The 22,523-nt window shown below is 41.3% G+C and overlaps 1 long non-coding RNA gene across 1 annotated transcript in view; it reads right to left on the bottom strand.

Annotated features, from left to right (window-relative positions):
• Nucleotides 1–22,523, bottom strand: part of LOC112907819 (uncharacterized) — a 38,740-nt gene that overhangs the window by 11,577 nt on the left and 4,640 nt on the right. The window contains exon 2 of the long non-coding RNA XR_012000038.1: nt 19,100–19,209. This is a non-coding gene — a long non-coding RNA (uncharacterized lncRNA). The remainder of the gene's footprint in view (nt 1–19,099; nt 19,210–22,523) is intronic.

Consider the following 22,523-nt stretch of genomic DNA (forward strand, 5'->3'; position numbering starts at 1 on the left):
GTAGGAGGATAACTGAAAACCATCCTGGGCAGAAGAGAATGGCATCCCTTTCTGGTGTCATACATTTGGGGAACTGCACATAATTTAGGATGGGTTATAGTGTAGACTTTATGTGTGGACAGAGTGATCAATGATAATTGTTCATCAGTGTATTAAACACTACTTTGGTCAGGCACTAAGAGTTCTAGACTAGGCCTGGTTGGTTAGAGGAGGGGGATGGGTTTGACATTTGATATCATTTGATATGATAAAGAGTTTGACATTTATCCAGAAGGGTAGGGGAACTACTATAGTTATTTAAGTAGGAAACTAGAGGCAAGACAATATAAGAGACTACTGTATTAGTCCAGGCAAAAGATGAGGATGGCCTGAACTAAGGGCAGTATCAATGCTGGCTTGGGGGATGGGGGAGAGAATATTTATGATTTATCCTGCTGATACAATAAAAAGAGGAAAGACCACTTTCAGGTTGTAAGGACCAGCATTGTTTGTGGTGATGGCTATTTATTAGGCTAGGATGAACAACATATTTAGTTGGAGCAAGAATGATGAGAATTAGATTCTGTTTTGGATGTACTGAGTCATTCATTTAGGTCACATAACCATATAGAAATGTCTAATGGGCATTTGGAACTATGAATCTGAGCTCAGATATGAATTGTGAACCAAATATGTAGATTTGTGAGCAGAGATGCAATAGAAAAAAACCCCCATGGGACTAGATGGAATTGTGCATTTATTAAGTACCCAGTGCATATTAGGAATTGTATTAGACTCTGGGGGTATGCCAGTTAAATAAGGTACTATTCCTTTTAAGTATCTTATGGTTTATGTGGGATTCAGATGGTTGAGAGGAGCACAAAATTATGTTCTGTAGGGAAAGATGAATCTTAAATAAGTGTTTTATTTTTTGTTTTCCAGATTCAAAGAAATTGGATAAATAAAGAGAAAGGAGGATTTTATGATCTAGAGGAGAATTGTTTAGATGGAATGACTATTAATACTGGTAGGATAGATGGAAATATTTAGAGAATGGGGCATCAGGTTTAATCATTTAGGACATGAGGATAAGTCCCTGTGTGAACCATGGGATTGGTTGCTGATGTGCAGAGCAAGAGAGAGTGATGGAGTCCAGAAGGCTTAGGAACTGTGAAATCAGGAGTTTGGTGACCCAAAGTCCTAGAGGTTGAGGTGCATTCATCCTCACTGGGTATCATTGGAGAGCCCCTGGAAGTGAAGGGGGGATGACATCAAGGAAAAGTAGAGGTGGTAAAGCTAACTACCATGAGTTTCAAAGGGACAGGGGGTTTCATTGAAGGCTGGAAGGATTAGTGATGGCTTGGGAAGAAGGTTTTACATTCTATTTGTTTTCATAGTATCTCCTGGAGATAGGGCTATAGGGACTTGGTGTTAACATTCCATAATGTGATTCATGGTGATGAGGACCTTTATTTCCAACAAAATTGCATAGGGCTTGGTGGAAAGAATTAGGAGGTAGGTCAACTTTGGGGGCTTCCTTGGGCAGAGACCCAGAGCAATATGGGGAGAAGGTTTGGCAATGGCCTTGGATTTCAGATGGTGACAGGTAAGGGGGGATGCATAATTTCAACCTGGCTCCAGGCTCTGAAACATTCAGAACACTGTCACAAAGTGATAAAACACAGGTATGGCATTTTGGAATGGGATTTGGTGATGAAATTTTTCAGTGATACAATGCAGGTAATGGAGTGCCATTGTTGCAATCAATCTGTTTCTCTTGCTTCACACACCAGTCTGTGTGAATCTGGGTGGGATACCCTTGAAAATAAGTGCTATTTTGGGAATGTTTAGGGTATCATATTCTCCTCTCCATCCAAAAGGACATAGAGCATTCCAAGAAGAGGGATCATTAGTAGTGAAAGCCTGGAAATATAAAACTGTGTGGGACTTTGGGCAGTGACAAGACACTGGGCTCAGAGATTGAAGATATGAAGACTGAAACTGAGGGATACAGCCAGTTCTGGAAGGACCTTGAATGCCACACAGAGGAACTGGTTTTATTCTGGAGAATAAAAGAGGAGAGACATGAGCAGCAGTTCTATGGTTTAGAGATGTAGAGAAATGGGGACAGTGTAGAGGTGGGACAGCCAAGAATACTCAGACCTGTCAAGAGGCCACTTGGTGCTCTTGGCCACTTGGTGATGAAGAATACATGGTACCGGCTTTTGAGGTGATTTTAAGCTAGTCAGATGGAACAAAGTGCATCTACAACTAGTTACAAGGTAGTATGTGATAATGAGGAAAGAGAGATTTAAAATACCATCCTGACCAGCGAAGGGGATCGGGATTTTCTTCATAAAAGAAGTGGCCTATAGTCTACACATGATGGGGAGGCAAGGTTTTGATTTGTGGTAATGAGGGAGGAAAGAAGATATTTTTGGGCCAAAGTGTAGAATGTGTTTGAGGGAAGAAAGAGTGGCCCACTTAGTTTGTAGCAGGAATTCTTTACTATTATTTTGTGCCATGGATCTGTGTGACAGTCTGGTGAAGCCTATGGCCTTCTTAGTATAATATTTTATATGCATAAATTAAAATAATAAGATTGCTAAGAAAAGCAGTTGTACCAAAATAAAGTCATCAATAAGGTAAATACATTTGTAGTCTGGTTATGTACACATTTTACTAGAAATATAATAAATAGCATGGTCTAGCAGCAATCTAATAATGACTGTAATTTCATGTTGATGAGCTTAAGTGATATTTTGGGATATTTTTAAAAACTGTAATGTGATATGAGAATACCTCAGATCTCAATTGTTGACGAAATTACTGGTGCTGTTAATAAATACCGTGGTTTGGTGCCTACAGTTGTAGTTGAAGAAAGCACAAAGTTTGAGTGATTATTGAAAATAAAGATGAATCTTTATCTGAACTTGTATGGGGAATAAAGAGTGAATTTCAAGCACAATGTTGACCAACATCACTGTAGACTCACACCACCCAGGGAAGAAAAGATGAAGTAGAATGCTACAAAGGTCTGTTTTCTCTCTGCCTCCAGGAGCTTTTTTGGTGGAAGGTGTGTCCAAAGGGCCCTGTCTTCAGCAGTGAGATTTTCCTCTGTGCCTGGGGCTCAGAATGGATGGCTGTCTTTTGGTTTTGGGGATACAAGTTCATGCACTCTATAAATTTTATCCATAGATACCTGGGGAATCATGGTCCCCAGTGGGGTTCAGTGATGTAATATACTACAATGCTGCTCTAAATTGTGAGTTCTTCTAGGAACTTTAAGATAGTATTTGATTTACAAGATCAAGGTTTATTCAATACCTCATTCAAGGACCGCACTTACTGAGTATAACCATGAGCACCCACGATGTTTTCAGGCCACTGATATGTTTTGCCCTCTGTTGCCTAAGAAGACCTCTTGACATTATTTACAGAACTAGGAGTGTGTTCTTCACAAGTTTGCGGAAGGGCATCAAGTGCAAGGTGGAGAACAGTGGTCTGAGTACCCTACACAGTCAATGGCACAGTGTGCTGTTTGTCTTCCAAACCTGGGGGAGGAGGTGGAGAACAGGAGAGACACTGCTTGTTGTCCTGGAACAAGGGGCTAGTCCTTGACCTTTTTGTGTGGGGCTGCTTCGCTATTTGTTAGTTGGAAAAATGTTAGTAAAACACAGACGGAGCAGTTAGATGGAGAGATGGAAGGACAAAATAAGCAGAAGGAAAAAGTGAGCTGGGCATTGGAAAGGGTTTTTTGGTGGAAGGTGTGTCCAAAGGGCCCTGTCTTCAGCAATGAGATTTTCCTCTGTGCCTGGGGCTCGGTGTGGATGGCTGTCTTTTGGTTTTGGAATATGACAAAAACTGCAGATATGGCTGCTTACTTTAGAGACAAATAAGGGCCCCTTTGTTTGCAGCAAAGTGGGAACAAAAGGGCTTTACGTACATACGTGGCTCTAGTCATAGCCTGACCACACAGAACGGGAAACCCTGGATGCTGGGAGCTCCTGGAGGCAGAGAGAAAACAGAACTTTGTAGCCTTCTACTTCATCTTTTCTTCCTGGGCCGTGTGAGTCTACAGCAATGTTGGTCAGCATTGTGCTTGAAATTCACCCTTTATTCACTTTATGACTGCTGTTCCTTGTACCTCCTGGCCCCTGGGGACACCTGGCATGGCTTTGAGTTCAAAGTCCTCAGGGCATCCCAGCTAGGCTGCTTCATGGTTGTCAACCCCCATAGATGCCCATGCTCGCAAAAAATGTGAACTGTACCAGTCACTGCACAAAGGACTGATTCTCTCTGCAAAGGCAGAGCGGAAACATCTGATGTTGTAGCCAGCCATCTGGCTACCTTTGGGGACAGAACATGCATATTAATTTAATCTTTTGTTTATTACCTAGTTCACTCTCAAACATGGAGGTGGTGTTAATTGCAGTGTTTGTTAAGCAGCCTCCCCGCTGCAGTCCATCCTTTCAATCCCAATCATTGGGCAATTACTTCTACTAATATACTTCTAGTCCAGTGTACCAACAGACAAAGTGGACTGCCTGCGCCTGTTTCTCTTGGATGGTGATCAGTCAGCTTTTCTGGCTCTTTAGAGGTAAAGAAGGACTGACTATATTATTAAAAGGTTTACTTTTCTAGAGTGAAGAAATTCAAAAGGAGTTTCTTTGGGGGAAATGGAGTGCATTGATGGAATAGTACCATCTGAAACTCATTTACATAAAAGGTATAAAAGATTTGGATAGGTCAGATTTTCACTGGACTTATAGCCAAAATAAAGTCCTAGGACAGATAGTTTGGCCTGTCTTAAATGGGTTCTAGTCATTACTTTGCAAAATCAGTACACTCAAAGACCACATAGCCCATAAATATCCTTTTTCTGCCTGCCAAGGGTATGAACAAGCCAGACCTACAATCTAGTCTTGACAGGGGCACCTGTGTTATCCTGACTTCTCCTTTTTTCTTCTCCTCATGATACGTGAACTACAAGGAACCACCAACTACAAAGAAAAATAGTGTCTGATTCTACGAAGCTGAAAGTCAAGTAGAGAGATACTGGCTGGTTAACCAGATCGCCGTATACGCTAAATTCGTCTCTGTTTCCTCTTTCAACTAGGACAGGAAGATGTCTCTGCAAATGTGAGGTAGAAAGACTTTTTCATCTCAGAAAGTGACTTGGAAGAAGGTACAGAGATAGGAATACAAAACAAATATAAAGAAGCCAAAGAGGAATTTAGGATAAAACCTTGATATATGATATTCTTCAACAATTTTTCTTTGACATTTCAATGATGTGGGGTAAAGAAATCTCTGTATGGAATATTTGTAATTCCTGATCCTAATCTTTCAGGGTATGGAGTTGAAAAAGAGTAGAAAAAGCTTATGACCCAGAGGGGGAAGGGAAAAGAAGATGGGAAAACTTAGGGATTTTTAGAACTCTTTAAGAAACATAATGTTTGAATCTCTCCCAAAGCCAACATTCTGAAAAATAATCAAAGCGTTATGCTTAGCATCTTTTGCAAAGAAAATATACTATATGTACAAAATCATCTTCTATTTTATTTGTTTGTAATGTCACCCACATAGGTAGTGGGGCAGCCATTTGTCTTTCCATGGGTCTGCAGTCAGTGCAAATTTCTAGGTGTCAGCAATAAAACACTGCTTTTCTTATCCTTACTCTCAGTGTCAAGCAGGCTACACTGAGATATACTTCAAGTAGCTTCCAAGGAAACAGGCTGGCAAAAAACCTGGTGACTTAACGTTGTTTCACATTCTGAATTTTACTCAATTCTGGAAATTGAGTAAAAGACCCCATAAGGCAGGTAACATATAAACGTGGATTCAGTCTCTACAACTGGGCTTGCTGGAGATGACTTTTCGAATAAAGACGTTGATCGATTATTTAGCAATTTTTGGCAATTTTACATTTTGTTCCTAAATCCTCTAACATTGTGATTTGCCAATAATTTTTTATCAGATTAGTTCGGAAATTAAAACCATTTACTTGCTTTTTTTTTTTCTTTTTGCCAAGTAGAAAATCTGAAGCACGTAGCTAATCTAATAAATGCTTGTTGCATAAATGCCAAGCTCAGCGCTGAAATCTTGTGACTTTCTCCTGATTCTGGTTATGTTTATAAACACACTATATATTTTTAATGTAATTACCTTTCTCACTAAGTGCGTTCACATATATTCCTCATAGCATTATTATTTTTTTAGAGTAGGATATTGGGATTCATAAGGTTTCAGTGACTTACACGTTTATTTTTTATCTATCATTTCATCATAAAAAATTTCAAGTCATTTCTAATGTTCTTCTTTCCTTTCTGAAGATCCAAATTTCCATCAGTTTGAAGAACTTCCTTCTGAATAATTTTGTGGTTTTGGATGCATTATTAGTGTTGAACTATCTTAGCGACATCCTAGACATTGTGAATTCGGAGGATGAGGGTATTTAAGCTCAAAAGAACTTTGAGAGAAGTAGTGGACAGGAAATTATACAACTCTGTATATAACATTTTATGGTACAGGGCTACTATGGCCAATTCTCTGTTCCTTTTGTCTGGAAATATCTTCATTTTACTTTCACTTTTGAAGGACGTTCTCACTGAGTCTAAAATTCTGGACTTATAATTATTTCTTTTCATAACTTTAAATGTGGTGTTCTTCTGTTTTCTGGTTTGTTTCTGATGAGAAGCCATCTATCATTTGAATCATTCTTTCCCTATAAGTAAGCTTTTTCTAGATTTTTTTTTCTTAATATTTGTGCTTTTAGCAATTTAACTGTGATGTGTTCAGTCATGGTTTTATATTTGTATTCATTCTGCTTGGGGTTCATCAAGCTTCTTGAACTTGTAAATTTATGTCTTTCACTGAATTTGTGGACTTTTTGGCTCTTAATTTTTTCAAATATATTTTCTGTTCATTTTCTCTTTCCTGTCCTCTAGAACTCTGGTTCCATGTATATGTCATAACTGTTACTTTGCTATTTTCCCATGGGTCCTCATTCATTTTTTCCCCAATCTTCTTTCTTTGCTTTTACATTAGAGAATTTCTGTTGATCTATTTGTAAGTTCATTGATTCTTTCCTCTCTGTTACCTCCAACCTGTTATCAAGGTGAATATATTTTTTTAAACCAGTGAAATTGGGTAAAATTTTATTTTACCTAGTGGAAAAATTTTTTTTTCATTAGCCAGTGAAATTTTTCCCTCAGATGTTTTATTTTTAAGTTTTAGAATTTTTATCTGGACATTTAAAAAAAAGTTTCTGGTTATCTGTTGACCTGCCTATCTCTTAAAGCACACTTTTCTTTCTGTTAATGACCATAGTTAAAGTAGATTCTTTAACACATCTGGGCCATCTCATGGTTGGTTTCTTGGGACTGTCTCTTCTCTTGAGAATGGGTGGCATTTTCTCTGTGTGGAGTATATCACTTATTCTGCTATTGTTTTTCTTTTTGATTTGTTCTATTATAGATGAAAATATGAATATGAAAATGAACTTTTTAAAAATTATTTTTTAGGAGATTTTATTTATTTATTAGAGGATGAACAGGGGTGGGGAATAGCAGAGGGAGAAGAAGAAGCAGGCTCCCCACTGAGCAGGGAGCCTGACTCCAAGCTTGATCCCAGGACCATGAGATCATGACCTGAGCTGAAGGCAGATGCTCAACCAACTGAGCCACCCATGAAGCCCTGAAAGTTTAATCATGGTCTCTTCAGGACCTCTCAAAATATGGTGATTAGTGTAGTTGAAGTAGAAGTTCCAGTTTGAATGCATCATTTCATATTTGGGCTGACGTATTATGTAGGAAATTCCTGAAATTTATGTTTTGACTTTGTACCTATTAATTGATACAGGTCTCTGCTCCTTTGAAAAAAGCTAAATCAAATTCTTTTTTGTTTTATTCTTATGATGATATCCAGACTTATTTATTCAAAGTATAAATAGTACTCTGCTTGAAAGTTCTGTGGGTTAAACTGGTTATTATAGTGTTATTCTTTAAGGGTGGAAATGACTTCTTTCTTCTTCCAATAATTATGTGCCCTACACATAGTAGGTGTTTAGTCAGGACATGTTTAACTTGTATCTAGTAGGATGGAAAAACCCTAAATAGTGTTCTTTGGCAATATATTATTTTCATTTGAGAGTTTATTAAATTCATTTCCCTTAATTTTAAGTTTTTAGTTTTAGGATAATTAAATATTGATAGACATGTTATGACAAGTAATATTGCTCCTTTATTTAATGGTCTTTTTTATTTAGGGTAAAGATGAAAGACTTAAAAAAATATTCTCAGGCACTTTCCCAGTAAGGGAGGAAAAATCCCTAAAACTTTACATAAACTAATAAAATCTTTCTAATTTAGAATGCCATTTGAAATGGAAACTATTAAACTTAGGTAAGGATATTGGGATATAATATTCACGCCATCAATGTCTACCAAGTTGAATTGTGTGGTTTCAGATGCATTATTAGTGTTGAGCTATCTTAGGGACATCCTGGACATTGGTGAAGTTGGATGATGAGGGTTCTTAAGCTTAAAAGAACTGTGAGAGAAGTGGTGAGCAGGAAGTTAGACAACTCAGTGTGTGAAAGCTCTTTTTCTTTTTGGATTTTAGCCTACTAAATTGAATATTTTGGGGGCAAATATTTGCTTCGTAATCTGCATAAAAGAGTTTATACTTTTCATTGCTGTGACTGTCATTTTCACATTAATAAAGCAAAGAGCAATATTGCATTTCCCCCCTATTCAACTAGATGTTCTCCCTTCTGTCTAAATAAGGCTATGATTGGATATTGACAGAATCTGATGGTTTGCGTTTGCATTGTGGTGCTGTGGAAAGCTCAGGCTGCCCAATCACATTTTCAGTCTAAACGAGGCACTGCCACCCTCCCCTCTCTTTTCCCTTATTCCCACTCCCTACTTTATAGTTACTTAGGTACAAGGAGTTGCTAGCTTTTTGAAAACAAATACTGCACTTTCCTCATCTTATCCCAATGCCCAGCTTGGGAACTGGTACAGAGTAATGATTATTATGTAAATAAATCACCATAGTTGTAAAAGAATTAACAGTTGATATTTTCATTGTCATTGACCAAATGAGTGGACTGATGTAAAAAGTAATGATGTGTGGCCTCTTCCTTAACAAGATTGGGTAGCTCACTGTGGGGGAATCTTACCCAGGATCCAGGATTGGGAGCCTCATGCCAGGCACCATCAACCTAAGTATTGTGATTCTCAGGCTGCCCTTAGTCTGTGAGAGTGGTCAAATCCTTCACAGATGCTGACAAACATAAGCTAACACGTATTACTTTTGAGACTTGGATTTCTCAGTGTCATTCTATGCATAAATTAAATTCTCCAAATGTTTGCATGATTGAGAGGAAGAAATGAAAACTCTCCTGGTGTTAATGAAGTATGACAAAGAAAGATGTGTATGAATAATTGTCAGTCTGCCTATCTGTTGTTTGGTCTGCCTAGAGTAGCAAATCTGATTGTGATTTGGCTAAATTGAATCGAAGACTGTTTGAGCCTTTTAGCTCTGTGTGTGGAATGTCAGCAGGGGTGAATTTTTCAGAATTTTTCGTGAGAAAAAAAACCACATCATACTCAGCATTCTAGGACAAAAGGAGCACAATTACCAAGCAAGAATTAGTGCTATCTTTATAATCTGCCAACATCTTTAAGCAACACTATAGCAAATGTGTGAAGTAGGTCTAAAATTATTGACATTGACACCAAAGAAATTGTGAAGTAGGCATTAATAATCTTTAAATAACATCAGGAGATTTGTAGAGAGGGCAGAAAGTTGTTTCCTTAGCTCTGCCTCTTTGGCCATGAGCCCCCTCCTGATTGACCTGCTTTTGAAGCAGTGGTTCTTTACTGAGGTGGTGATATGTACTGAGGGCAGCTGCTTCACAATCCTTGAAAACTAATGTCCACTGTGAAAATGGAGTTGCCATACACAAGAATGTGTTGATCCTTATTTCTAATAGAGATATAAAGGGCTTAAGAGAAGGAATTAGGCATGGCGATGGTAAGTGAAGCACGCCCCCAAGATAAGACCATCTTAGGAGGATAGAGGCAGAGAAAAGATGATGATCAGAATTATAGAATTGTGGAATTTTAGAGCTAGGAAATACCTGAGATTTGGGTTGGTATAAGTATGGACAGTAGAGTTGCTAGACTTCCAAAATTTTCTGGTAATGGGAATCAATTAGATGGTAGAATTTTACTCTCAAGAATATGTGAGTCTGAATCCCTATCCTTTGGAATCCCTATCATTTGGAACAGTGTTCTAGAGGATTTGTGCTATACTTTAGTGGTTCTACTACTTTGGATGGTTCATAAAGTAAAAAAAAAAAAATCCTATTACATCTTTATTATAGGACCAACTTGCCCCTAATTCTTCAGTGACATTTGGATTTCAGAGCAAGTTAATTGATGCTGACATCTTGTTTTAGGCAATGAAAAACAGCACCAAAGCAAGAGTGAACATGGAACAATGAATAGGGGCAGTAAGCCCACGGTCTTAAAAAATGATTTTCAGGAACGCTCCAGGAAGTTATGTAACTGTCCACCTCTACTAGTCCATACAGAAGAAACTATGATGAGCCACATTTCTGAAGCACTCATCTGTATGTTCTATTTTAAACCTCCCTTTTCTCATCTTTTGTACTTGTTCTTCTTCCCCACCATTCATTTCCCAGGTCTCATTAGAAATTACAATATCAAGTTGAAGTCGAATGTCTATCTTTTCCCTTTTTATCTATTTTCAGATATTACCTTACCCCAAGACCCAAGTGGTTACTTAGAATACAGAATTTTGCATTCGAGTGCTGGGTATGATACCCAGCATGTAGCAGGCAGCTCTAAATAGCTGTGACGTCATTATAAAATCCATTGGTTTGACTTCTTGTTCTGTGACTAACTCCTAAGAATGGATTGCCTTTTGATGTATGGTCTTCTATGACTTTTGTGAGTGGTTTCTCGAAGATTTTTTTTTTTTTAATTTGGTCTGTTTCCATGTGGTATGCTATCAGAGTACCAAGAGTTCAAGGCTTGAGTTTCATATTGGGAGTTGTCATTAACCTGCATATGTCTGAGGAAACCTTTCTCCCTGAGAATATTCTTCAGTTCTTTGCACTTAAGTGCATCAATTGAGGAAGATGGTGGCATGAATAAAAGATAGACATGGACAGGTGACTTGTAATGAGAAACTTAGGTAAGTGTGCCTCCCCCGGCCCCCCCCACCTTTGCCCAGTGCTTCCCACCAGAAGGTGTGTCCTGTTACAGATGAAGCTGAATTGCGTTTCTCTGCTTGACCTAAACACTGGTGCTGTGCCTCATACTCTGCCCAAGCATACTATTTAGCAGCAAGAAAACCTGGCCCTTCTCTGAAAGTCAAGTGCAATTTTCCAGTGTGTCAAATGGCAGTAATTACAGGCTCTCCTGGAGGAATCAGAAAGTCTTTATCTGGATATGGGGGTTGGACCTGGCCTCAGGCACAGTGAAAACCCAGACACTTAGAGCCAGGAGGGACCATGAAGGGCTAGGGTTGTGACATGTGTGTGGGGATTTGACCTTGGCTATTGTCTGTTTGGACTTATTTAACATTGGGATAGAAAAAACACTCAATTTCTTCCCACCTTAGTCTCATTTTTTTTTTTTAACGTATATTTCTCTCTTCCTTAAGAAGAATACTTCTTCAGGTCTAATTTAAGCAACACCAAATGCCCTGAGCATAATTCTTTATTCTAAAGCAAAGCTCTTCAATGGAAGAATGGCTCATTTAACTTCTGAATACCCTTTTGTACCTGTATTTGCTAAACTTATCTAATTACTACGAAGGCTTTCAGTATGAATCCTTCTTGGGCAGATGAAAGGCTTGTAGAAACAGCCAAAGCTGGCTTGACTTTTTTTTTGCTTCTTTTATTTAAACGGGATAACCTTCCAATCTGTGGAGCTGAAATTCATGATACGGCATTAGCTTTTCTGAATAGAGCAGGGTAGGGATTGGTGCTTAAAAAAAAATTTTTTTTTTCAAATGCTAACTAACCACTATGCAGCTGGACCAGGAAGCTTCTGGCAGTGTAATGGTCTTGAGGAGAAATGTGGTCACTGATCAGTAAAACCCCAATGTGGGGAAAATAACAGGAGGCCACTTGTAATATTGGGAATGCTCTTTTCAGCTTCTTTCTCATGTCTTCTAAGCCTGTGTGTTTATGTGTGGCAGGTCTCTATTTTGTCACATGAAAGTTCAGTAGAGTAACTGTTCTCACTAATTGCTAATGGGCCAAATTGCTGGTGCTCACAAGGAGAGATTCTGAAGACAGATAATTAAGTTTCTAAGTAGTTGAAAGTGTCAGGAGAGAAAAATGACATCTTCACCTCACCAGGTTCATTTTTTAAAACTGTATTAGTTGGGCTTGTTCTTTTTAGTCCCATTCATGTCAATGAGAAAAATCTAGAGAAACTGGAAAGAAAATTTCCCTTGACTCAAGACTTTCTTTGCCCTTGACTTAGTTCTTAGATAAAAAGGGTACAGAGAGGCTCTGGGGGGAACCACCAGTACTGGAATCCTTAAGACTTTTTCTCTCTAGGCCTGCTGTAGCCTCTGCTGAGCAGTTTTTTCATAATAATTGGTGCTTTCTTAGGCCACTTCTTTTATGCAGTGGAAGTAGTGATTAGGGGATATATGTACTCCAGAACAATGAAGGAACACACTAACAATGAAGTCCTCAAAAATTCAGAATAAATAAAATGACTTGGTGGGGGCGGGGCGGTGTGCTATGAGAATTTTAGATTTAAAGGGAATCCTTCTGTGATTTTTTTTTTTTAGTAAAATATTGAATCTTTTTTTGAAGCAAATTATCACATCCCAATTTATACTGTATAAATCTGGAGTGCCACATGGAGATTTGACTTTAACTGGAACATGCCTTCATTAAGCTACTTCAAAGCCAATTCCTCTCCTTCCCTGGTTAGAAAGGAGACTCCATGAAAACAAAGTCCTTGATGTTTTGTGGGCTTCGCTGATGCTTGAGAACACATAGTAGGTATCCGCTAAATATCTGTTGAATCCATGGGACAAATGAGGAGTCAGACACAGAGCTAATATTCTAAACTGTGATCCAAGAAGCAAGATCTGGAATTCGTTGTTAGTGTTAATATTTGAAAGAGGCGTCTTTGGGTTAAAATGGAAAGAATTTGGTTGGAGATCTTAATGTAAGAGCTGAGTACTCGTTTTGCCTCAATGTAATTTCTCTAGACCAGTGGAATCCTTTCTACATTTATATAGGCCGCACACAGTATCTACCCAGAGAACTGAGCTGTGGCCGGCTACCTGGGGAAGTTGGATCACTCATTCTGGTTGGCTTCCTTTTTCTGTGCCAGGACATGGTTGTAAATTCATGCACAGGTCATGAACTGTCAGCGTGTAGGTTTATAGCACTTCTTGTTCTGTGCCATGACATGACCTTTCCTTGAGAAAGTTTAAATGGGAACTGATATGGGGTGGGGGTGGGTGGAGCACCATTAAATGGAAACATGGACATGGTCCTGCTGTATCTCTTGCTTACAGTGAAGCTGGGGATGCAGGCCCCTATAACATGACTTCCTTGTTCATATTATATTCGGGGAAAACCAGAGCCACATGTTTGAGTGGCACCTTCTAAGCTCCTGTTTCCAAATTCAAACTGAGCTGACACGTGGTATACATGATTTCAACTCAGGAGCAGATTTCACTTAATCCACAGGGCATCTGAGTTACATGAGTACAAAATGAGAAACAGACGTGACTGCAGGTGCTTTCTGCCTGCTCTTGTATAACTAACTCAAAGGTGTCTTTGATTTCAATAAGAAATTTGGCAGGGAGCTTGTCCATAAAGCAGGTAATCGCATTGGTTTTTGGTAAAAGGGCTTCTCTCTCCTCCCACCTCACTCACCACACACATTCAAATGCACATATAATTTCCATTAGAAAGAGCAGAATGACTGTTAAAAATAAAATTTAAAGGCCAACCTCAGTAACCTGTAAATTTTCCATTTTCCCTGTAAATGGCCATTGGTTTTCTTGCCCTGGATAGCCTGATTTTAAATGGGTAATAATTACTCAATAGTCCGGAATGGTTCCAAATCTATTGTGTAAATAATATGGCTTTTAAATATATTAATGAATAAATATTTAACCAAAAAACCAAAGCAACTTCAAAGAAGTCAGTCAACTCCAACGGGGACATAGCACATTTTAAAAAAATTGCCTAAATAAGAATTTGTTCAATAGACCATAAACATTCACGGCTCGACAAAGAGTGTGCTACCTTTGTGCTTGGAAATGTTTCTAGCAAAATCCTCATTTCCTGGACCAAAGTTCTGTGTGGTTGATATGAAGCTCTGCCCTATTGTTGCTTCATGGGCTGTGACCTTGGGAAAGACTCTTCTTGTGTTATCGAGCTTTAGCATTTAGAAGGTGCTCAGTAAATGTTTGATGATGATAATGATGCAGAAGTCTCAGTTTGGGGTCTGGGTGAGCTGAATATCATTCCCAATAGTGTGGCCTATTTTGGCCATCTGTTGGAAGCAGAGAAAGTCCGTTTCACCTTTTTAGCCTAGGCTTGTTGAACTTGGGCAAGACACATTGTGTTTCTGGCCTTCGGTTTCTTCTTCTGCAAAACGAGGAGATGGTCTGTTTGACCTTCCAAGTCCCCCCTGGTGATAATTAAGGGTATGATTCTGTGGGAAGTTTGGGTTTTACTGTGTGCATTAAGAATTTTATACAGAGTAGGGGATCCCTGGGTGGCGCAGCGGTTTGGCACCTGCCTTTGGCCCAGGGCGCGATCCTGGAGACCTGGGATCGAGTCCCACGTCAGGCTCCCAGTGCATGGAGCCTGCTTCTCCCTCTGCCTGTGTCTCTGCCTCTCTCTCTCTCTCTCTCTGTGTGACAACCATAAATAAAAATAAAAAAAAAAATTAATTTAAGAATTTTATACAGAGTAGTCCACAACAACTTAGATTTTTTTCCATAGTCTAAAGCCAATATACTTATTATAGACACTCTTCTGACTTAGATACCCTGAATCAACTTTGTCTAAGTTTGGTTTCACCAGTTGTGCACTGCACAACTCCAGGGGGCACCATTCACAGACTATGAAGTGAATGGTCCCCCCCCCCAAATTATGCAACGTTGCTGCTCTGCCTTAAATATACAATATATTTTCTTTCTGGCTAGCGAACAGATTCATGTTGTTAGTTTTTTTTTTTTTTTGACGCCTATGTTTGTTGGAACACTGCCAACTTCTTCTTTCAGACTCCTTTTCCAAGAAGACTTTCTGCCTAATTCTCTTCGCAAGGCTTGATTAGAATGAAACTAACATCTAGTTTAAAAGGTGATCATTCTCAGTCAGATGAGTTCTCCTCAGAAAAGATCCAGGATTGGGGCACTAATTTTCTGCCTCCTTTCTGGCATTGTGCCCATAGAGTAGGATGGTATCAGATGGCAATAGGTTTTTGGCAGCTTGGGAGCTAGGTAGCTTTTATATTTTGTATGTTTTCACTATAAAAAGGAGTCAGGAATAGATTGTTGTTTCTGGAAACTCTGCCCAGTGATTGGGCTAATGGGACTTTTCTATCTTGCATTGTGAAGAGAGTTTGATCTTGAACCGGAGCTGATCCCATTCCTGAGAGGGCTTCGGCTTGGTGGCCTGGGGAAGGTACAAGTGGAATAATAGCTGATTGCCACTCTGCTATGACACTCAGAAGAGGAAAAGATCACTGGGATTTGCTCAAGCTGGTCCTCTCCCCTGTGGGGAGCAGACCTGGGCTCTTTAAAAAAACATTATTGCTTAAAAATAACAAGTAGGACCTGAAGTGCTTTTCAGCTAATGGGTAAAAACTAGCTCTTTCTTACTGAAGGCAAATTAATATTTAAAGTCTGGATTCTGGGCTTTGAAATGTTCTAACTTACTGGAGTTTTTACCACCTGCTACTCATGAGCATTCCTTTGTGCCAACTGTATTCCCCTCTAGAATGTGCTTTACTTGGCTGGCAGCTCTTGCAGCTCTAGACACATAGCTCTAGGATGTGCAGTGTGCAGGAGACAGTTACTTCCCCCTGCCTGTCCAGACCATTTACCTCAAATGATGAGATTATGTGGCATTGAAAGTTAGACCTGGTTTACCAGCCGGCTGTATACACAGCTTCTGAGAGATGAGGAGGCCAGTGGCTGGTGGTCAGCATCATCATAGCAATACATGTTCCAAACGTAGAGGCACAATTCTAGGTAGTTAATCTCTCCTGAGATTTACATGTTGCCTTTGACTAATGTATCAGTAATAATCATGGAATTTTACCCCCAGCAGCGATACCTTTTACTGAGACCCAGCTTGGTAGGGGTTACTTTGGATACATTATCACTAATCCCTCCCCAGATATGAGAGGTTGTGATATTATTATCCTTATTTTTATAGGAGAAGATATTGAATCTGAGAGATGGAAAGGCGTTTGATCAAGCCGAGGTCAGGCTTCAAGGCCAAGGGGAAAGCCTGGCTCCATCCTCTAAGCCATGTTGCAAAACCATCCCTCGTCTTGGTGGAAATGCAAGCTTTCCTGCCACCTTCTCCTGCGTGACCTTTTCTTCTTGGCCCAGCCCCGTTCTCTAGTCTCAGGCCATTTTGTGGGTCTGCTGTTGGCCTCTTCCAATTGCCCTGAGGATTCCTCCTCCTTTCCACAAGATTCCTTTCCGTGGTCACTTTCTGGTTATGCAATTTTGAGAAAGTTACTTAATTCTCTGGCCTGAAGTTTCCTCCTCTATAGAATGTATACCGAATTGTATATATTAGGTTATAGGTTTTATCAAGGCTTAAATGTGATCATGTCTGGGACACCTTTAACACAGTGCTTGACACATACTAGGGTCCCAACAAGGGGCCTTGTATACAAATTGTAGGCGCTCAGATCTTGTGGAACTGGTGCCACATGCATTCCAACACCTGCCACTTAGTGTTCCCCCCACTGTACTACTGTCCCTTTGCATTGCTCATGCACTAATTCAGATTCTCATGATGTAGTGCTTCCACCTATTGCAGCTGGTCCTCAGTTTTCTGCTCACATCCGTTTTTTCCTTTTACAGTCTATCCCACACACTTCTGAAAAAATTAATTTTTACCAAAGCAAAGCTCTAATCACATCACTTGTCTGCTCTGAAACCTTTGATGACACCCAACTGCCCATTAACTTAGACAAACATCATGTGGAAATATCCTCACTGAAATGTCCAGATGTGTCTCTTCTTACTGCCTAAATGGACCCTCACTGGATGAAAGTTTATCCTAGAGCTATGACCACATCTTCCCTGCCATCTCTTCTTTCCACGGAAGCTACCACACCCACAGCCCTTGCTGAGCAACACATATGAGCACAGCTGGTTGGCTCAGAGTCAGGCGCCTGATCCAAAGGCTGCCAATTCATGAGCTGTGTAGTGATCTATAATGTCTGACCCAGCGCTAAAAGATGGACTGGTCCAGTTAGATTTTGTCTTGGGAATATCAAATACAACCTAAGAAGAATTCTTCAGTGAACAGAAGGAACTGAAGCCAAAAAATCATGAGCAAGACCGATGGGAATATGCAAAACCAAAGCCATGTAAATATAGATGAAATAAAGGAGAAGCAGAAATGATAAACATGACTTAGCACATGTTCACCATGACTTAGCACATGTTCACACTCAATAAATAATGAATGAATAAAAATGCCATTTGGAACAGGAGAGGAAGTAGATACATGGTGTGTCTTAGTAGTGTTAATGACAGACTCAAAGGAAGACCCCACCCCTAACGGGAGCTCTGAAGGGCCACGTTGGATCCAAAGCCCTCCTCCAGCTTTGGCCTCTGTGAGACTCAGGCCCTACTATGGCTTAGGTTTTTGATTTCAGAGGCATTGTACTTTGTCACTCCATATGTGTCCCCACAAAAATTCCCTGACTTGAACTGGCCTGAGTTGATTGCTGTTTCTAATAAACCAAAGGGCAGGATGGAAGCACCACTAGAGTGGGAAAAGCATAGCTCTATTGCTGTTTTTTAGTGTCAGTCAGTGAGTATTTATTGAGTGCCCGTGCTGAGTCTGGTATTTTTCAGGAGTGCAGGATATGGTGGTGAACAAGAAAATCTGCTCTAGGTGTTTACGTTCTGTAAGGGTGATAGGCAATAAGCATGCAGACAAAAGAGTGAAATAGTTTCAGCCACAGCTAAGTGCTGTGAAGAACAGGGGAATGTCAGGGAGGGCAACTATGGGGCCGCTCTAGTCATTGATTGGCTTTCTGAGCTGAGACCTTAAGGGATGAGGGAGTGATAGCCATGTAAAGATCTGTGGGGAGAGCAGTCTGAGCAGAAGGAATTACAGAGCAGAGCCAGAGCCAGGAATGTGAACAGTCTGTTCAGGGAGTAAAGATGGCCAGTTTGACTTGATTGAGTGAGAAAGGAGTGGAGGGAACAGGAGGTGGGGACGGCTTGACGGGGTTAGACTGCATAGGGCCGTGAAAGAAGGGGGAGGGCTTTAGGCTTCATTTTCAGGGGAAAGGGGTATGAGATGATGTGTTTGTGCATTAGAAAGATGATTCTGATGACTATGTAGTGTACCTACTGGAAAGAGCAAGAATACGAGGAAGGAGGGCAGTTCAGAACTATTGAAATTAAATAGGCAGGAATTGACCATAGCATCAGTGAGGGCTGAAATAGCAGACATTGTGGAAAAGAGTTGAATTAGTGCTTTTATTTTTGGAGCTTGAGCTAGTACCTCCATTGAGGATGAATGCTGACTTAGATAGGGGGTAAATGAGAAATGGAGCACTAAGGGATCTTGGCCGGGTTTTGGACCCAAGCAACTCTGGGGTGGCAGTACGATACATTGAGATAGAGGAAGTGTCAAGCAGGGAGGTAGGATGGGGGAGGTTTGTGGGAGACAAGCAGCAGCGTGTGGAGAGTGGAGAGCTCTGGGCTGCGAGTAACATGCAGTGGCATTTAAACTTGTAAGACTGGGTGAGGTTTCTCGAGAGAGAGAATGTGGGATAAAGAGAAGAGGAGGCCCACGGACAGAGTGGCGGACATTCTGACTCACCTCAGGCTGGTCACTTCGTGGCTTTGGGTTTTGGTTTCCTCTTCACTTGAGGGACATGGACTAGAGCTCTGAGCTGCCCCCTCTCACTGTGACATTCTTAGGCTCTTTCACTGAAACAAAGAACAAACACATACATCATCTAAATTTGAACTTGAAATTACGTATTGTTAAAGGCAGACTCATTCAGCCACGGCTTCTCTAGCCAAACAGCATCCCGCAGTAAGGTCAGGCTCACTTGGTTGTGAGAAGCTGATTATTATTATTACGTTCTTTGTTCCAGAAGTGGCATGAAAAAAGCTACTTCTGAAAAGTCACTGGTTGGGTGCCGGAAACAGTTATGGTGGGGGAAGGAGCAGAAGTTGCAGTTATAAAGTGGAGACTCTTCCCACCTGTTACCTGGGGTCTCAGTTGCCTAATTATTTTGAATATTATCAGTATTTCATAAAAGGAGTCTGCCCAGCAAGAACAGCTTGTCCTGACTTCAGCACCATTTGTTGATCTGGCTCCTCGGCCGGTGCTGAACAAATGCCAAGGAGCTAGCGGCAGCTGAGTTCCAGCTCAAAGGTATCTGTTATGAGGAGCGAAGTTGCTGATAGGGTGCATGCCTCTTGCTTCTCCACAGAGAGGGCTCTAGCTCTGCCTTTCTTATCTGCGAGGGGCCCATGGACACGAGCTTCAGTGGGCACAGAGCATAACTCGGGTAGAGGAGTGAGGGTGAGAGGAGCAATTAATCTTGGGACTGGTGCAAAAACTAATGACACCAGGCCCTGACACTCTGCGATTACTCAAGGAGCCCAAAGCACTTCATAAACATGGAATAATTTATTCAAATCTCCCAATTTTTCCTGCAAGACAGCTCAGTGTTGTCCTCCCTTCCTTCTACTTCTGTGACTGGAGGAGCTTGACTTACCTCCAATCCCACTGCAGATCAGTTACCGGGTAAAGCATATGAACATCTCAATGCAAGTGTTGTCAGCCACCTTGCTCACTATTTCCCAATTTAATAAAAATCGTCCCAGTTACCTAGGAGACTTGGTACAACTTTGTAGATAGGCTAAGAGCATTTATGAGCAACAAAAGTGTTCAGCTGTCAGCCTGATTTTCCACCCCAGCTGAGACTTACTGGAATCGCTTACATGGCTAAGCCGGAGTCACATGGCAGGTGACTTCCTAGCATTGTGCTAAAGATGAAAACTGTAAGACACTTTTTTCCCCTCAGGATCCATATGCCCTCTGTTTCACCATGATGTAGCCCACTGATCCTCTTACCAAAAAAAAATAAAAATAAAAAAATAAATAAATAAAAATCTGGGATCCACTCCTGACCAGTTAAGTCAGACTCCTTGGGGATGGGATTTGGTCCCACATCACCTTTTGAAGTTTCCCAGTTGACTCTCCGGAGCCTCCAGGGCTGACAACTATGGCTGGAGAAGGATGGACATGGACTCTCCGCTTGCTTGCTGCAAGCACGCCAAGCAACTTCTCTGAACTTTGCTTTCCTCATAAATGGAAGATAGGAATACTTACCTTGTAGGGTTGTTGGCAAGATCAAGTGCAATTACATAAAACGAAGTACCTTATGGTGGGTACATGGGGTTTACTCCAAAAAAGTGCACTCCCTGCTCTCCTTTACCTCGGTTGTTGTGGAAGCAGCTTCTATGCACAGTGTAACCAGAATGGGTTCTTCTTCTTTTTTTTTTTTAATTGAGTTATAATTGACATTATGCTAGTTCCAGGGCTACAGCATAATGGTTCGATATCTGTGCGTATTATGAAATGATCACCCCAACAAGTGTAGTTAAACATCTTTCTATAACAGATACCATTATCACATAAAAAAACACAAGTTCTTTGTGTTCTAGTGTGTTCACTGGAATCTCCAGCTTTGGTTTGCTTGAAATTAGTCTGTAAAGCCAAATGGGTAGGAAGCCAGGAAGCCTTAGGGATAGCTTTTGTAAGGGGCAGGTTCTTTTGTTTCTCACTGGTTCTAAACTGTCCATTTCATGAGGCAGAAACCAGGAGAGAGGATGTGCTCTCCACCAGATGGGCAGGCCAGGAGGGTGCCTGCGTTCCTAGAAGTTTCGCTGACCAGGGTGGTCTGGGGTGAGTAAAGGGGAGATGATGGCTCTCGTTCTCTGAGGCTGGCTCTTAGCAGAAGCAGAACTCTGGCCAGCGGGTGGTATAATCCTACTCCAGCCTTGGCCTTTCCCTTGCTTCATTGAATCCCCTGCCCCTTAGGGGTCCTGGTGCCACTGCTTCTCCTTTCCTGGTTAGAAGATAACTGCCCAGACTCCCAGTGCCTGAGGAGCTCAGCTGTCTCGACTTGATAACACAGCTCTGCTGGCTGGAAATAAAGCAGAGCCGGTGAGATAGCCTTTCCAGAAAGCCAACTGCCTTCCATTCAAAGGCAATTTTGGCCTTTTAGGCTTCATCTAGGGGGAAAAGGGAAACGTTGCTGTCCGGTGCAGATGAACAGGCTGCACCAGGCTCCAGGCCCTGGTTAGCCACATCTGGGATGAACGGGCAGCGTGGGCCCTGCCCAGCTCTCTTGATCAGGCTGGGGGCCCAGGAGAGGCTACACCTCCATGCCCCTCTCCTCACAGAGGGGAGCAACATGCACAGAAATGGGAAGCCTGCCTTGGGTTGTATTAGTGGGGGTCACTTTGTTCCATGGGTGATCCTAACACAGTTCCCTCCTACACCTGCTATGGTGTGTGTGTTTTGGGGGGCGGCAAGTGGATTTCGTCTTGGACAGGAGTCATGGCACTGTCACCATTTGACCTGGAGCTCCTAGAGCTCTGCCTGGGTTCCAGGATCATGCCTCAAGCAGGAGGGCATGGCTGTAGCCAAGCTCTTCAAGATGTACCTCCTGTCATCTGTCCAGTGCAGCGCTGAGGCACTTCCCATCCATCCATCCATCCATCCACCCATCCACTCACCCCTCCCTTCCTCCAGCATAGTCCTGGACAACTGCTGTAGGCCTGGCACTACCGAAGGTCCATGGATGAGAAGACAGCACTGCTGTCAAAGATCTCAGGGTTACTGAGAAAGACTAACAATTGAGAAGGCAGATATTGGTTGCTTAGTGGACTACCATCTGGTGAGATAAGAATGATCACAGTTAGGAACAGGATATGTTGTGATTCTGAATTTTACAGCAGGAGCCCTGAGTCAGGGTCGCGGGAGAGGCCCCTTAGGATTTTCCTGAGGTTCATCAATGCCCTGGGACAACGGACTCACTCAAGGGACCAGCTGCTTTGAGAGGGACCTGGTGGGGATCTGGGGGGTTGGGGCTTGTGTCAGTTCCTGGGTGGAGGACTACGGTTGTCCACTTATCCTCCCAGGAAAGAGCTGGGGGAGCGAGAGCAGAGGGTTGCTCTTTTGTGTCTCATTACCCGGGCTGTCCTCCTAGGGGAAAAAGCCA

This window comes from Vulpes vulpes, chromosome 2 (assembly GCF_048418805.1).
Source record: "Vulpes vulpes isolate BD-2025 chromosome 2, VulVul3, whole genome shotgun sequence".
NCBI classification, from domain to species: Eukaryota; Metazoa; Chordata; class Mammalia; order Carnivora; family Canidae; genus Vulpes; species Vulpes vulpes.